Consider the following 18,191-nt stretch of genomic DNA (forward strand, 5'->3'; position numbering starts at 1 on the left):
CTTTCTTCTTCCTCCAAGCACAAGGATTTGAGAAACAAGCCAGCATGATAGCATTGCCGGTTGCAGTCTTATTTTTTCACTATGCAGCAGATATCTTCATGAATGCTGAATCGGGGACAATGTTGCTCCACCCAGCTTTAACACTGCTCATTCTGATAGTCTGAAAGTACTCCTCAAATATGCAAGTCTTTTGTTGGGCTTGGATCTCCCATAAGCATGCTCTCCTGAGATACTGAATTTTCACCCGCTTAAGATACCAGTTCTTGAGATTTGTGACTTTTCAGAGATGAAAGCAAAGAAATTATGCCTGAGATGATGACTGCACATGGATGAAAGCATTGTGATTTTTTGTTTTTGTTTTCTATTTTAACGAAGAAGAAACTGTGACATCCAGGCAACACAATATGTGATGGGCTAACTCATTTCCTTGATACATCTAGGTTTAGTAGTTGAAACTTTGGCTAATCACCTGCAAGATTAAGTTGCCATAACAGCAATAGCTGTGCTATTGAGTTAAGAATTGCTATGATAAATACGATTTGATGTAAGCGTGTAAATGACATAGTGACTTAGAAGGAGACGTTAATATAAGAAGGAGATGTTTGTAATGGCACTGTATTGATGTGGCTGAGGAGCAGTGACAGCAGCTTGCCTGCCCTACCTTTAATGTTATATTACAGGCTTAAGCAAACATGTAAACCTAGACAAGCTCAACAAACAAATAGCTAGCAAGGTTTGTCCTTTGGAATTTTTTTTAAAATAAAAAATACTAACTCATCATCTTTAAAATTGTAACTTTTCTTGCTATATCTGCCATAGTTTGGATGGTAGTAGAATAAGGATCACAAATCAGACTGACATCTGAAGGGCTACTTAGAAACTCTGCTCCTTTTTTTCTGGGAGTATGAACTTGCAGATTTCTAAGGTAAAATCCCCAAGAAAACCAGAGTTCCACTCAAAATGTGTTGTTTAAGAATGCCTGAATTAGCCAAAGAGTAATATTAACACTGGCTTTCTTGTTCCACCAAATTATCTTAAAAAAAAAATAAAAAATCAAAGCTCCAATTCATCTTTTAATGTTAGATGGAAACTTTCTTCACTGTGAAAAGTGTTATGATCACAAAGTCAGCAGTGGTGTTTGTCAGTTGCTATTAATGGTCTTATGTCATGGTCTGTTTGAATTTAAAGTAACTGAGTTCTATTGTATTAAGTGTTACTTTAATCAAAAATGTATTCAATATTATTTTTTATCAATGTACTGTTGTTTTCCCTTTGTCCATAGTTGCTGCAGTTGTTGTCTATGAAAGTCACCCATGCACTTCAGGGCTTCAGTCCTACAAACATGAGCTGTCCCATTAAACTCAATGAGTTGGCCTGGAAAGGCCAAGCTGTAACACCTCACATTCACTCAGGGGAGAGCATATACCTACACTGCTAAGTTTATCCAAAAGGAAAATAATGTGCAATCCATCTATGTAGTCAATGCATTTTATTTGTGTTTGCTGGTATTAGATGGGGTTTTTTGCAAGACAGAAGTGGATTGGTAGAATAGGAACGTACAACACTGCACTTCTCACTCTTAATTGGAATGACAATATATAGGAAGAGCGATAGGTAGCACAATAAAGGCAAGCTGGATTTGTCCAGCTCTAGTAGAACATGACTGACACTTAATCAGAAGGGAAACCATGGAAGATCAATAACACATGTTTGAACACCAGGTTTCACTCACACTTCATGGCTGAATCAAATTGCTGACAACTTCAATTTGATGCATCATGTTTTCCAAAAAACAAGAGACCCTGGTATCTCTTTTGTTCCTGCCAAATTATCACTATTTTCACTGTGAAGGAGATGATAAAACTCTATACCTGCTATAACAGAAGGATTTGAAACAGTTTGTAGCTAAAGAGAAAACCAACAACCTCTTTTTAACATTGGGGCAGGACTGGAAGATATTTGAAGAAGCAGAAAAAGTTGAGCCTGCAAAAGCAGGTTTTCAAAGGGTATTTTTACTTTTGTTATTAGTTAAGTTTTAGTGCAGCACTGTCCATGAGCTTCAGTCATGGACCAGGATAACAAAAAGCAACACCAAAAAGCCTGCTTCCAAGCAGATTGAAATTAGAGATAACTTTCTTTATGTGCGGAACAACAGATCTGCACAGAAGGGGCATCAGTTTTCAATACTGAGAGTAAATTCTTAAGAAAAAGGAACTGGCAGCATGCCTATAGAGATTTTTTACAAAACTTGATAGTAAAAACTAACTGCCTTTTGAGTAGTCAGTGCTATCCCCCAGAAGAACCTTCAGTTACCTTTATAGCAACAGCCAAGTTTTGTAGTTTGAGGCTGAACCTTGCAAAATATCACAGCTTGTCTCCAAGATAATGTCTGAACTGCACAAAGCTGGAGACAACTAAAACGTTCTCAGTCCAATTTAGCTCTTGACACCTCTGAGGAGGAAAAGCATGTATCAGGAGATGATCTGAGGCTGTCTTATACAGGGATGCTTCAGACTAGAACTAATTTAGGCTCACCTTCTAGTTCAGAAAGGTGCCTGATGCTTCTGAAGAAACGGGGCAGAAAAAGAAAATGCTCCTGACATTATCAACACCCTTGGCGGACATGTACAACAGTGCATACAGGTATTTTCACAGGCTATGAAATAAGACTTCAAATTGACCAAGAAACAGATAAAACCTATAATCTTCAGGATGCTAGCTGCAGTAAAGATTATGTATTGCAGATCACAAACTATGTTAAAAAAAAAGTATCTATTTTTGCTATGGCAAAACAGTTGCACCTTCTACATTTCCAATCTCACATGTGGGCATGATAAAATCTTAACAACATGCTATTAAATATGCCTTTACAACATCCCTTCTGCCTCAGCTAGAAATATCTGTGAATCCTCCCTTTGCGCTTAAGATTAAATAAACTCCCTGGACAGCTGAGAAGAATTGAAGTATCACCTGGTAGTTTCTCTGCTTGACAATAATATTGTCTGTCGGTTTGTGCTGTATCCAAGATACTGTTCTCTGATCCATGCTCAGAAAACAGATATTGATGGTTTTAGCTGATTAGCATCTGTATACCACTTGGTATTTCAGTCTCAAAACATATTTTACAAAATGTTGCAGCAGGTGGTTTCTAGACTGTGCACTGTGATATTCAGTGCAAATGTTTCCCTGGATCTCCTAGCTAATGCCTTGATTTTTAGGTTTTTTTCTGCCTTAAACAAAAAGCAATGTTGTTGAGTTTGGCCAGTGGATTCCAACCTTTTGATAGAAGCATGACTTGCACCCCATATGAAGCTATGGGAAGGTTGTCTGACCATTCCCACCCTCTGTCATAGGACAGGATGTCAGCTGCTAACTGGTCAATATGCAGATACTTCTTCACCCCAAATGCATCCAGTAATTTTGGGTACAGCATCTGAACAGGTGAAAACAAAGGGAAGGAACTCACTGTTACATGCCATAAGGTACACAGGCACTCCTTAACATGACTTCACTCTCACAGATCACACCACTGAACACCCAATTTTAGTCAAGTGGCAGATGCATGTCTAATTATGTGAGAAGGGAGAGACTGTGAGGGTTCCTCAGGAAAGGTGCAGAGGCCACCAGGACACAATGTAACTCATTCAGGCTGCAGTATGCTCCCTGCCTTAAGATGCCTTTAAGAAACTGCTTGTTTGCCCATGGTTTATTTAATAAAACATACTTCAGACCTTTTTTTCATTCAAACTTTCTGTCAAAATACCTTGAAATTCCCATAAATGAAGAGTATGTTGGCAGTAAGTGAAAAGAGTGTGTACCTGTGACATATCTCACAGGAACCACCATTCACGTTCAAACCAGGTAGATGCAAAACTGCAAGAAAAATCAGAGTTCACTTGACTTCAACATCCATTACCTTTCTTATCGTAAACAGGCGGCCCAATGAAAAGAAAAAATAAATAAATAAATAAAATGAGGAAGCACAACAGTTTTCAGAACTAGAAATAGGAAATGCAGACAGTGAAATTCACTTTTCCCATGAAAAGCAGCAGAGAAGAAAAGTAGTGAGGCCTTCCTCTAGAGACTTTCTCTTCTCAAACAGTCTATGGAAAATGGGCAGAATTTCAGGAAATATGTCTCACTTAACAGCAACAGTTCAACTCCCTCCATCCCTTGGATACAGTGGACCGAAAGCTGTGAGTCACCCACTGATACTTGTCTCCAGACTGGCTCTATGGGAGTTGAGCACCATCAGGCCAGGCATGAATGGCACTGTCACGAGCTGCCAGGGTCCTGCACTGACCTCAGGGCAGCGGAGAGAGATTCAGGCATCATGAGCCCCTGCACTCTGCCACCCATTGGCTCCAGGCCTCAGAAGAGACCCAGGGCAAAGGGCAAGAGAGGAGATAGCTGTGACATTTTGACTCCTGCTTATTTTCAGTTGATGACCAAAACGTCCTGTTTCAGCTTCAGGTCACAGCGCATGAGCCTGCAATGCCGTTTGGATGACATCTGTGTGGAAAGCAGTGAAAAAGGATAAATTAGCCAGAAAGTGTGTGTTGGCATAACAAGGATGATGAAGTACAATTGTGGTTGTATCAGAATACTATATGCTGTGAAAATAAATACATTTCCCTTTTTCTTTTTCTTTTTTTTTTTTTCATTTTCATTAATTTCTCCTGGCTTGGGAGACATTTCTGTACAAACTTCCAAAATTCCATAAAGTGATTTATGAAGCACTGGAAATTATTGTAGATATTCAAGCCTATGCTGCAACAAACTTCAAGCTGATCGCTGAATTATAACTTTGGAATCCGATTTGAATTTGTCATTTTAGCACAAAGCTACACATTTTTTTTATTGCAAATTGATAGAGGAGACACTCTCCATTGTAAAATAAATGGTATTTTGTTTATCTAGCATTTAAATGTCCAGTGCTAAAGAGATTTAAAAGAATAAATAATAAAAAGGTTGAAGTAACGAACAAGACAAATTCCAACAAATTCCAACTCAGTTTGACACTTTCCTCCAGCATGGTGATTTTCAACCTTTTTTTCTCCACTTTCAGACACTTTCTAGCCTTTCATTGCAAACTGCTCCCATTTGAATTCATCTTTTTTAGCTATGGCTGATTAAAACTGGAGAGAGTATTGTGATGAGGTCTCAGCAGTACCTTGTAAAATGGCATTAACTCTCCCTCTTCTCTACTGAAAATATCCTGTCAGAGGCATTTTAGTATGGTCATTGCCTTTTCACAACACTGGTGGCTCTCTGTTGTCCCATGGCCAGTACACCCAGATCCTTCTCACCATCAGTCATCTCTAGCTAATGAGCTCCCAGTATAAAGCAAAAAAGTGATAATAGTCCCCAAGACCATTTACACTCTGTATTGTAAAATTTAATTCCACTACCATTATTTTTTCCCCAGAGGTCATCCAGTTCTCCCTTCATGACAGCCTAATGATCTTTACATTGGTGCCTCCTCATGGCATCATCAGCAAATTTCATTTGTGCCCTTTGTGTTACATTGCATCATTTGCATGCCAACATCACCATAAATATATTAAGTAAAACCAGTCATATTCTCTATTGCGTTGCTCTGAGAACGCCCCTGAAACTAAAATGAGCCCAGCCTTTTAACAAGGGCACAGATGTACATCTAAAAAAAGTATTTAGCAAAGTACAGACAGCCCTGTAAGAGTCCCTCATGCCATTATAGCTCTATCCCCATCAAGGACCTCGCCATAAATTCCTCTGGTGGCACACTTCTAGAAGGTTATACACCATGCAGACCACTGTATGGACGTGTCAGGCAGAAGCCAAATCATTCAGGAGAACAGTTGTAGGAAACAATCATAGGACATGGCTGCATGCTGCTGGGGTGATGATCATGGGCATCCCTGTGCACCAGAGCTGCTGAGTCCCCTGTTAGCTTGGCGCCATGACATACCCTCATGTGCAACAGCCACCAGGGCAACACCACCGCTGCCAGAGTCCCCAGGGCAACATCAGCTCCACCAGGCTGCCAAGAGCAGGGCCAGCCCGCAGCAGCCACAGGGCATAAAGGAACAATGAAAGAAAGAAATAGAGGCAGTTCATAGGTCCTCCAAGTGGTGAATACGACAGATGTCTCAAAATTTCATTTTGATAATCTTCAACTTGTCTTGCCTGGCTTTAAATGCCTGTCTGCAAGTGTCACATCTTTGTCCTCCATCTCTCTTCGTGGTCATGTAATACACGCACTTTTATTTGAAGGAAGCCCAAATAAGTGAAGCTCTATGGCCTTGACTTTTATCCTCAGCACCCCATGCAGGTTTTCTGAAAAGAACTGTTATAAAGCTTTTTCAAAGAAATTGGGGTCGCCTGCTGCAGTGAACTGAACATAATTGGGAAGTACTGCAGATATCCTCTATTTGGAAATGCATTGCGTGTGGATGATGGCTAGTTCTGTTTTGTATGGGTTTCTGGCTTCGCATGCTATTTTTAAGAGCTGTAAATGGAGCAGGTCCTGCCCCCCCCAACTCCTCTACCCTCTCCTCCTACTCACTGATTTCTCATCTTAAATTAAATTGGGTACAAATACTGTAACAAATAATTTTCTCTCTACACTATAAGAAAATAGGCATAGACAGAAGTTCAGACACATACAGCATGTAGCATGGTTACAAGATAAGATCAGTAGTATGGCTTTCTGTCACACAGTTTGCATTTAAAAATTGTAATCATCAGCTTAGCATGTTTATCATCCTCTAAGAGGGATAGACTTATCACTGCCTATGAAAAAAGATGGTTGTGATAAAAGATCACCTTTATATTTATGAGAACCTTTTAATTGCTCACAGCATGAGGCCCCTGAGGATCTAAACTGTGGCCTTTACAAGCTTTTGCATTAAGAAAGAAAAACTGTCATTTGAAAAGATGTATGCAGATCTACCTGTTACAATGGACACCTCTTCTTCACTTCAAATTTAGAAGGAGAACAAAGAGATTTCTGGGTTCCCCAGCTTCTTTTGCCAGCGCAGAAGAGGAGCTAGAAAGCAAATATCTCTTCTCTGCTGGCTGTTCTTGTTTTCTGCTTTTTGCAGTACTGAAAAGAGTATAACAGGCTTGGCTGCCTCCATTTGTTTTGCTTGAATCAGGAGACTGGTAACAGCAAAAGCAGATTCCTCTTCTTTTTACCTCAGCCTTTCTTGATTGCCAGACCCAAAATAGAAACTGACAGTTACAATTTGCTGATTCAGCACAAGCTCAAATTTTTTTCACTTCTCCAGATATTGACTGTTTTATAGAGTCAGGTGCCGTCTGGAAATGGGATGCCCCAAAACCCACAGGTAAATATTCTCCTTATGCTGGTTCATACAGCAAAAAGCACAGCACAAGAGATCTTCCCTTGAAACAGAGAGTAGTTCAAGGTGTCTTTACGGTAACTTGTTCAACACACAAGTTAAGATAATTGGGTATTATTGTTGTAAATCAGACCTGTCATTTTTTTTATATCTCTTCCCTGAATTCTTGCCTCTCTATCTTCTTTCTATTACAGACCCAGGGTCTTACTGTATGTTTCATTCAGGAGAACTTGATGAGTACACCACAAAAAAATGTAGATAATTGTGCTCCTTCTCAAGAACAGGCAGTCTTCCTTTTTACAACTTCACAAGGAACTGAAAACCATGTGCTCTTTCCATTGCTGTCAGAATCAAATCTCCTTCCTGAGAGGACATTCCAGGGCCTATCCTTGGTCTAGACTTACCTTACCTACTTGGGCCATGCTGGAACAACCATCTCCATTTGCCTACAGTATGCGTTTGTGTATCACCTATACGCTTCAGCTCAATACGTTGTCAAAATGAAGATCCATTTTTCCTACCAGTGAGGTTACAATTGCACACATTTTTGGGTTGAACAGAGAGAAGCACTGTTTTCTGGGGTCTGGAGATGACCATTAATTCAGCTGTATGTTCTAGAACTTCTTAGAGGCAACCTGAAGGACTATGATTTTCCCAACAGTTTGACCTAATCTGCAACAACATCCTAAGTGCATCTACCAAAGCCACATGGCAAGAGAATAATAATCCCTGGCTTTGTAACGACTCTTTTCCATACTGCAGCCAGCTTGCAAGACATGCCCAGCAATTTTGCTGTCTACTCTGCTTCTTCTGAAAATGAAGACTGATTCTAGGTAACAAGGAGATAATTCTAGACCTAACCTATTGACTTGCTATTTTCCTGAAGAATAACTGAACAATTCAACATAAGAGCTTTTGTTAAAACCCCATGCCAATAACTTAAAAAGTTTTCTTAGGGAAAAGCTATTCCTTTGCTTTTTCTCAAACATACTGTGTGTGTACTCATCATCTATTCGCCCTTCGGTGGTTGGCAACCATTACTATATCAGCCGAGCGAAACACAGGTAGAACAACAGCAGATGGTGGCCTATCCCTGCAAACTTAATCTAACAGAAGTAACATTAAGGGCACATTCTTCAGGAAAAGAAGTTTTTTGGTCAATGTGTAGAATGTGAAAATATCCAGATACCAAAAGTTATGAATCCAGTGATAACATATCTCGCCTATGACAATGGTTAGAATTGCTTTGTTTGCATAGATCTGCCTGCATTTCCAATACCTAGTGTTGCTTGGTAACTACTTCCTGATACCATGAGACTGAAAAACATTTTTGCAAAACTAAATTCCAATTCTGATATTAAGTCTTGCGTCTTAGTCATTTTGGTCTGTCTTCTGTACCACTGTCCAACCACAGCGATATTCTTGGTAATATTTTTACATGCTGTGAACATTTTTTTTCTTTCTTTCCTTGAATATATTAAAGATGGCAAATGAGTTTACAAGCAAATATTTTACACTCTCTCCTTAAAAACAGGTTAATGTTGTAAGAAGAGTCAGTGAAACCATAAAGTGAGAATGCAGGTGATCTCAGACACCAGCTGCATAATTCAGTCTGAGTTTAATGATGTAAGTAGAAGGCAATTCTAAATTATCAGTGGACAGAGATGAAATTACCACCTGAAGTAGAAAAAAAAATTATATTAAAGTGTTACATGGAACAGAGGTGAATGTGTTTAAGTATTAGTCACATTTCCATGTATATATTTTGCTGGTGGTGCAGTGCTGGCATTCACTTATTTCCCAGAAGCTGCATTCTGTGGTCATGAAGATAAAGGAATATAATAATAATAATAATTCTAATAACAATAATAACAAATTTAACACTGTTGATAGGATCATAATTCAGTAATGAATAAAATACCACAGTGCTCTACTAAATTACTTGTTAAAATTTAAATCAGACAATAAAAAAGATAATTAAAAAGAGGAAGGAACAAAACCCCACTGTGCTGTAGTTTTAAAAGTATATCTGCTTATTTCCTCACACATTTCAAATTCCTTTTACAAAGCCATTTCTTTCCAATTTTATGAGGATTAACAAGTTCACTTCTGCCTTCTATACTAACATTGACAGAGCTACAGAAGGTGGTAGGATGCTTGTAAATGCCACGGGTTTGTTGATTTGTGAGTACTTCTATGACTAAAGAAATGTAGCAGTTGTGTGAGACAGCCTCTAATATCTTTTTTTGCTCTCTTACAAAGCCAGATTGTGAAGGAAGCTGCCTAGGGAGCTGTGTTCGAAAATGAAATTCCCACCTCCCCAAATATATGCGCAGTGACTTTCTGAAACATGACCGGCTTTCAAACGTATGTGCTGTTTGTTCATTTGCTTTCTAAATGCCCTCTTTTGACTGAAGGCATGAAACTGGAAGTTCTAAAGTATAAGAGTAGAAGCGGATCAGAAGAAAACATATAATATTTATTGAACACCTATTGGTAGTAGCAATATTTCAGCAGATAGGTGGATAAGTGATTACATCATTTCTATTCCATAACCCTTACAAAAGAAGATAGAGCCTTAAAATTACCTTTCCCTGGCTTTGAAGGAACAGCAAAGTATGTACAGTAGATAACGGAGAAGTTCTGATCCCCACAAAAGTCTACAGTCACTGAATGTACTCCCTAACAAAATCTTCTAAAATTTTGCTCAAACAATTTTTTTTTTTTTTTTTTTTTGTGGAGCCTTGGAGTTTCAACAGTGGCAAGATTGTAAAATATAGAAGTGGAAAGCACCTGTAGAAAAATCAGCAGTCTAAAACTTCCCACAGTTCATCAGGAAAAAACATCCCCTCTCTTCCCATGTTTTAAAAAAAAAGAAGTAGAAGATTTTTGTAGTATTACTGGCCTTACTATGGTCCCCAGGACCTAACTGTGTCCTAAATGTTACCTTCCTAGAGAGGCAATGGATCCTCCAGCACTGGAGCTCTTTAAAAAGCAAGTTGGACAGAGCTGTCTGGAGTGACATAGTTAGGTATAGCTAAACCTGCTGTAGGTCAACAGAATGACCCACATGTCAGTTACCTCTGGAGGCCACTCTCATCATTAGATTTCTAATATCATTAATAGCATTCAGTAATAATTGTAATAATAGACTTGTCATTTTTCTGCAAACACTGGAAGTACTTAAGTCAAGATCAGATATCTTTCAATGGAATGCTGTACTTCAGGTATGCTGGGCTCCAAGAATATACAAGTGGGTAGATTTTTGCTTTGTGCTATAGAAAATGTCAAGTCTGATGGCTGCAATGAACCCCGGCAATTCTAAACTCACAGAATATGTCGCAACATTTGTTTCTTCATTGTTTAACTACAGAAGTACTTAATGCCCAAAACCAGACACAAGGAGGGGCAGGGTGATAGATCGGGAACACATAAATTCTTTACATTATCCCTCTCTCACGCAGAAATATAGCATATGTGATTCTTCAAATTGCTGTAGTGGCGTTTTATTCAATCATGTGGGAAAAGACTGAGACAATAAGGGCAGGATGTTGTCTTCGTGGTAGTACCATCCCCAAAAACTCAAAAACTGTGAACTCTATGCCAAGAAACAATGGTTGAGAAATTGTTGGGTTTCTTCATTTGCATTTTTAGGGGGGTTGAACTTCTAGGAGTCACATCAAATTTTGTCAAACCAGTCTGGTGGAGCTTTTCAAATAGCAGTATCCTAGCGTGGGCAATGCTGCTGTCAAATTAAAAAACAGATTCTCTTCTTGCTGAGAGGAAAAAGGCCACATTGCTGGGTGGTTTGGCATTTCACAGGTGTGATACGCTAAGTATTCAAAGCTCCTCCCAGGCTCTGGGAAATTAACAGCTCAAAGCATCAAGTCCATGCAGAACCAGAAATTACTGTTGCTGTTACTTTGCTGATCTTTTACAATTAGACGTTTTCCTGAGTTGTTGTGATGCTTTTGATCACTAATATTGCACTGTTTATTTCTCTCCTTTTATTACTGTCAAGGCTAAAATAATATGTGGGGGAGAAATGCACTCAGAAAAGACAGATTCTAGTTTTATTCCCACGCCCACACTGCAAAATACAGCATAGAATAAATCTGCAAGTGAATCTGAATTCGTGACTTATGTGGTCCTTTAATATTTAATACATGCAATACCTACTCTTTTGCAGGTTTGTCCATATCCTATTCTAATGTCCTGTAAACAGGCCTCAGATAATTTCTGACATCTCTGGAGCAGGAAACTGCTATGTATACAAAACTCAAACTGTGTTGAAGATGAGAAATGATGGCAGAAATAAGTGTTAGAGCCCTTTGATCCCCCCTTCCTCTCTGCAGCAGTAAATATATTCAGAAAGACAGTGCTGTAGATTTATAAATGTTAGCACTCTGAGTGATGTCAAACTAATTTACTCTATAAACTTCTCTGGAATTATGAAAACTTTACAAAAAGATCATTGCATGTGAAGTATTAAAATACTATAATTTTAGCTTGAAACCCCCACTCATCGCACATTTAAGTGCCTTTCCGTATATCTTCTGTGTTTAGAAGTGCTTTAAGAGTAAGTGAGAACACTATAAAGATGGCAAAATAAATTATGCCTCTTGAAGTTTAGGAATAACACCAACATAAAATAAAGTTTGATTAATCCATTTTTCATAGACTTGGACTCGAGCAGTAGAACCAAGCAGCTAGGGAGAAGAAATGTAGAAGGATCTTGTTCTGAATGAATTGATGATGATGAGAGAGACAAAGTCGACACTGGAAATGTCTAACATCTTTCCAAAGGAGATGAGCATAGATAACTTGTGGGGCCAGCTTCACCTCTCAGGTGATAAGCTAATGTGCTATTTGTCTGGGGGAAAACTAATTTCTTAGCATCAATTCAGGACTCAACTAGTTGCAAATCTGAGAGTGACTGAATGGGGTGTATGGACATCTCATTGTGAACATTGGACTGGACCATCTTAGAGACATGTGGTCTGAAACTGTAAGTTACAGGACTTTGCTTCTTTGCTCAAATCTGGAAGGCATGCACTCAGCGCCATTGCCTGCAGAGGCAGATAAACCTACAGGATAGTACAAACTGCAGTTGCATTTTCAGAGCTTTTCCTCTGCTTATGTTCCATGCTGAGAGCTGAAACAAAGTAAAAATCCCCAAAGGAGGTGAAGCCTGAAGGCTGGACAAGTTCTTCATCTCATCTGAGCAGATGAACATTTTTGTGAAGGAAAAGGATAAATAAGGGGTAGAGGAGTATGTTTCCTCCTTATGTGAAGCTTTATCTTAGCAGCAATTCTAGTTATCGGTTTCAGAGCATCTATAAGAAAAAACTTGATGTTTTAATTAGTTCAGAATGGTGCTATGCCTCTCTTTGTCTGTTACAGACCTGTAACACCTTTGCTCCACACTCAACAGTGATTTTCCATAGATTTTCAAATCCTGTCCTACCTCTTTGTTCTTGACTGAGCACATGCCTCAGCAGTTCATCTGCAACTCTGAGGTAAAGGTCATACATGACACCTGCTGTTATCTGCCGTCTGGCACATTTTGTCATTCAGGGGACCCAACCACTCCTGGGTACTGGACAGATTATCATTCTCGCTGCTTTCCAATCCTAAACGAAGCATTCGAGTGTAATGCTGAAGAGAACTGTATATCTGCTTTATACAGTTTACAAATAGGGCTGTGCATATTTCAGCACTCAAGTTAGACTGCTGAGAGCTAGTTCAGATATTTTTCTTCACAGCACCATCTAGTGTTACTTGCACAAGCCACAATTTTCTTTAACCTTGCCTTCTCAGATAAACACACAACCACATGTGTGTTTTAAAACAAATACATAATGAATGTGACTCCTTTCCAAAAAAAAAGTACTTGAATAAATAGTGGGGGGTTTCCCTGCAGAAATAAGGAGGAAAAAAAATCACAACAATAGGTGTACAATGACTTAGTGCACTCCAGAAAGAGTGCTGATGAAGGCATTATAAGAACCTGAACCAACCAGGAGGAAAAAAAGAAAGAAAAAAAAAAAAAAAAAGAACACTGATAGTTCTGTTTAATACTATGTGTCTTGTCTGGTCCAAAAAAGTACTTGTGGTTTTGTGGTGGGTTCACTAAAATGGAATCCTTTGGCCTTAATATGCTTTGCTCACTTTTTCTAACCTCCGACAAAGCCTTTTCCTTGGCAATGTTAAAACATATTTAACTTCAGCGAATAATAAATGCTGAGGATAAATACTGTCTATGCCAATAGCTCAACAACCACCATTAATTATATTGTGCATTCTTACCGTAAAAATTCCCTGAGCTTCCATGATGATCATTATCACAAGAGCCAAAAAGACCCTCCGAAACCTCAGCTGTCCTTTGCTGTGGTAAGAGCAAAAAAATAATTTTTAAAAAAAATAGTCAAAAAGGGAAGGGAATGGAAAGAAGGTAAAGGGGAAGGGGAAGGGGGAATCAAACAAGCAAAATGCTTCTTTCATTTTATTTTCCAAAGTCCTGATTTTAATTGAATAATAAAACTTTTCTTATTATCCTGAAAATTGCCAACATACAGAATAGGAAGCTATAACACAACCAGAGGTTTCCCCAGGGATTTTTCATATATTCATTTTGTACTGTTGCAATAAATTCTTAGACTCTTCTGGAGATCGCAGTTCGAACTAACTGCCATAAAGACAAACCAGAGACACAGAGAGCTGTAGTGAATATCAGAACACTATACGAGGTCTGACACAACAAAAAAAAAGACCAGCCCTATAACTTGGGAATGAAGAATTTGACTGAGAGGAGACAAAAGGATTGTCATAGAATACGTCCTAACCTGTCACAGTGAGACAAGGCTCAACTCAATTACCTAGCCTTGATCACCTCAGTACAAGTGGACACATGTTCAAATTTACTTACCCTCATCTGGAAAATGTTGGTGTGCAAGAGTGAACAGTGAGTTAACACCAAGACAACGTATCAGCCCACAATGCCTTGCCTGTGAAGCAGTTTTTAGCTCATATCACTGTGCTTGAGCACCCACCCTGTTCAACAGACCTGGCTCCCTGGGATTTCTACCTCATCTCAAAGATCGAGTCAGTGCTCAAAGGAAACCATTTTTTTGTTGCTAGAAAGTGTGAAATCAAAAACAATGGGGATCCTCAACAGCCTTTCAAAAAATTATCTGCAGAACTGCTTTGAACGTTGGCAGCATCGTATGCAGCTGTGTGTCAACTCAGAAGGGAACTGTTTTGAAGACGATCATAGTTGAGTTTCTTAATTTGTTAAATAAAAAGAGTTACAGGCACAATCTCGGGGGATTTTGTGTCAGACCTCATATATTGATAGGCTGTAGACATACAAGTGTTTCCCCCCACAAAGCAATGTCTAGTCTAGTCTCGTACTCATTGATAGTAACTTTGTAATTTGACTTTGACAGCTTATAAATTTCCAGGACACTATGCTTAAAAGCAATTCTGTCAGGTTATGCTTTCAAATCACTAGTTTCACAGTTGGACTTTATAGGGAAGAGTACATCTTTTAAATAGCTTTTGTGTAAAAATCCCACAGGGTATTCCAAAGGCAAACTAATGACCGCTGGTGAAGCCACAAATGGAATTGGGTGATATATTGATACGAACAGTAAACAGTATTCGATTTTAACAACAACTAGTATAGAACAACATGACTAATTTAATTTATGAACCTAATTTAAACACTGGAAAGACTTGACACAGAAAAAGTAGCTGCGATGTTGTTTCTGTGTTTTTATTTGCTGCCCATCAGGAAATGGGAAAAACATTATAGCACTTGAAGTTAATTTGTTCATCTGCTTATGTTGTTGGCATTTCCTGCCTTCTCGTGGCATTTCTGCAAGTGACTCTAGCTGTTCTTAATCCTGATTCAAAGGAACAATTGATTTTCTTTTTATGATTTGTTATCATTGATCAGTCTGGGAATAATGTATTTTTGGGTTTGGCACATTATATATCCCCAGCTAAGGTTACCAACCTTCTTTTATTTCTCTGGGCAGGGAAGAAGTAACTACGGCTCCAGAAGTGTGGATAGTTTTTCTTTGTGGGCAGCTCTGCCCATGTGAGTAAATCCCAGTGAAGTTACTGAGATAATTCATGTGCACAAGCCTGTGCTGCCCGGAACCATGACACTCGTGTATAGTTCAGCTGGAAAGCCTCTTACACTTCTTGTCTTTATGGCACATATTTTTAAACGTGCTCTGAGCTCTGAGTCTGAGTCTGCCTAAATTGTAGTTCCAGTGAAACCCTGTGAAACAGTAAGGGCTCTTTACAATGAGTAAACAAAATACTCATCTTTGTTTTTGAGGTATTTGTACGTTGACTTTAAGCAGTACATTGAAATAGAAGAAAGAAGGGTGTTGCTACATTTTCCATAGAAAATAAAATAAGTGTTATTAACATCTATTTCTGTCTCATTTTCAGGTTTTACAGGCCTATCTTGTTTCACTCATACCTTCACTAAATAAAATTATCATTATTTTGTAAAACATAGCTAAAAGGGGAAGATTTCATTCTGGCAACTGCTAAGAGACAAAATGTACCATAAAACATATATATGATCTAGAATATACTATTTAATAACTAACAAGAAAGATCCTTCTGACCTTTGCAAGGAGAATTATTTTTATATTTTTTAATATTCCCTCGTGCTTGTGAATTGTGTGGCTTTCACTTGAGTGTTGGTATCAAACTTCTGCAAGAACTCTCTATCCTCTACAAGAGCAGACTTCCTCCAGTCACTGAGGGCAAAAGGGAGGGCAGGTTTGATCTTCTGTGACTACCCGAAGAGTGGATTAGTCAGATTTTCTACTTTTAAGAGTGGCCCCTTCCTCCAAGTTCTTTGTTGGAATCACAGGTGTGGATCAAGATGATATTAATAAAGAAAGTGATGTTGCAACACAATCCCAGCACTACATCATCTACCCCTGCTGCAGTTTTGGTATGAAATATTTTTCTCAATGGAGGTCTTCTTATGTATGGCTGGACATCTGCAAAGTGAAGCATAGCAGTGCACTGCAAAGCAATGCCACAGTGTTTCTGAGCTTTAACAAATTTTCTTGTAGCAAGACATTTTCAGCAATAGGTAGGTTTGTTGAAATCTGAAATGATTGAACAACGTCTTGATGACTGTTTACCTTTAGTGACAGCAGCACCTGGCACAGCAGCAAGGGTTAATTCTCCAGCAAGGGTTAATTTACAGGATCAGAGCTTCCAGACCAAAAAAATTAGTTGGGAAATTATTTTGTAGGTCACATGATTTAGTTTCTCAAACTGTATTTAACAAGAAAAGAAAGATGTCAGTTAGCCCCACTCTGAAGAGAGTAACTTGTGACATTGAGTCTTTTGCCTTCACAAATTTATACTCTGTGAACCAAGTATTCAACTAATATTTCAAGTACAATCTCAGACAACATTTAAAACCACAGGTACTGCAGCCTCAGAAGCAGTAAAAAAAAAAAAATAAAAATCAATTTTTTTTATTTTTACCATGAATCATCAATAGCTAAATAACTGAAAGCAGAAATTCTTTATGTACATGCAGAAAAAAAGTAGATTTGGAGTGGAAACTTTTTTGGCAAGTGTGAGCCTAACAATATTTGAAGTAGATGAGATATTGATCCTTAAAATAAATAAATAAATACAAATGTCCAAACCTTTTAAACTTCAAGTATCTGCAAAGTTAACAACCTCACATTCAGAAAACTGATAAAAAAATATTCCCTTTCTATAAAATTTCACTGAAATAAGATTCCTCTTGCCTTTCCTTTCCAAGTACAACAGCACACCTGTATTTGCACATGGCAGGAGGAAAAGTGGTTCCTGGACTTTGGGGGGTGGCTCTGGCTGCAACCCTGAGTCTCAGCTAACATTCAGTGGTGTCAAGAAAATCACCTCTTAACTCATGAGTCACATATGCTGTCTGGCCAGCTCTCTTCAGGCTGGATCAGAAGTTTGATTGCTTACTTTCACATTTATGACTATCAGGAGACTCAAATTTTTCAGGCTTGCCTCTAAGATGGTCACAAATTTCCTCTTCAAACACATTTTTAAAAATCTGAGAAATGTTACCTTTACAAGTGGGTTGAATATAAACACAAAGTATCACAAAAGAGAAGATTTTTTTAAGAGTTGGCTGCACAAGAATATTATTTTAGTACATATTTTAAGTAAAATAGAGAATGTCACTAAATTATCTTGCAACTAGGAAGCAGCTCACTTTTGGGTCAGAAGTCCTTCTCATAACTTGGCAGTGAAAATATTTGTGAAAAGAAAATGTTGACTTAAAATCAAGATCTACTGAATCAGGATTTTTTTTAATCATTTTTTAAATTTTGTTCCAGTGCTACAAAAATAAATTTGGTATTGATGGAATTAGTTTATCTGTAATGCTGAACTTTTATAGAGATAAAGCTACCCGTTCATTTATTTAGTGAACCTGAACATAATATACAATAAAAGAGAAAGCAGTCTTGTATCTTCTAAATGTCATTTCTTCCAAAATAGAAGCTTATGCCCAGCCTACACATTAGTACAAGATGTCACAGAAAGACAAGCAGTTATTATGAAGGGTATATCTGCGTGCAAATATAATGCAGGTTTTATAGAAAGACAAGAATAAACCGGATAAAATCCCTTTTAAATATAAACTGTTACCACATTCCAGCTGAGGAAGGGGGTGGCGGAGGAGGGAGAGAAGAGAGTTAAAATCTGAACAACCTCTAAATCCCTCTTTGCAGACTGCAATTCACTCCTCCCACCTCTTATATGTATCTGGTATTGATTTCCCAGTCTTAATAGACC

Source organism: Cuculus canorus, chromosome 1 (genome assembly GCF_017976375.1).
Source record: "Cuculus canorus isolate bCucCan1 chromosome 1, bCucCan1.pri, whole genome shotgun sequence".
In the NCBI taxonomy this organism is placed as follows: Eukaryota; Metazoa; Chordata; class Aves; order Cuculiformes; family Cuculidae; genus Cuculus; species Cuculus canorus.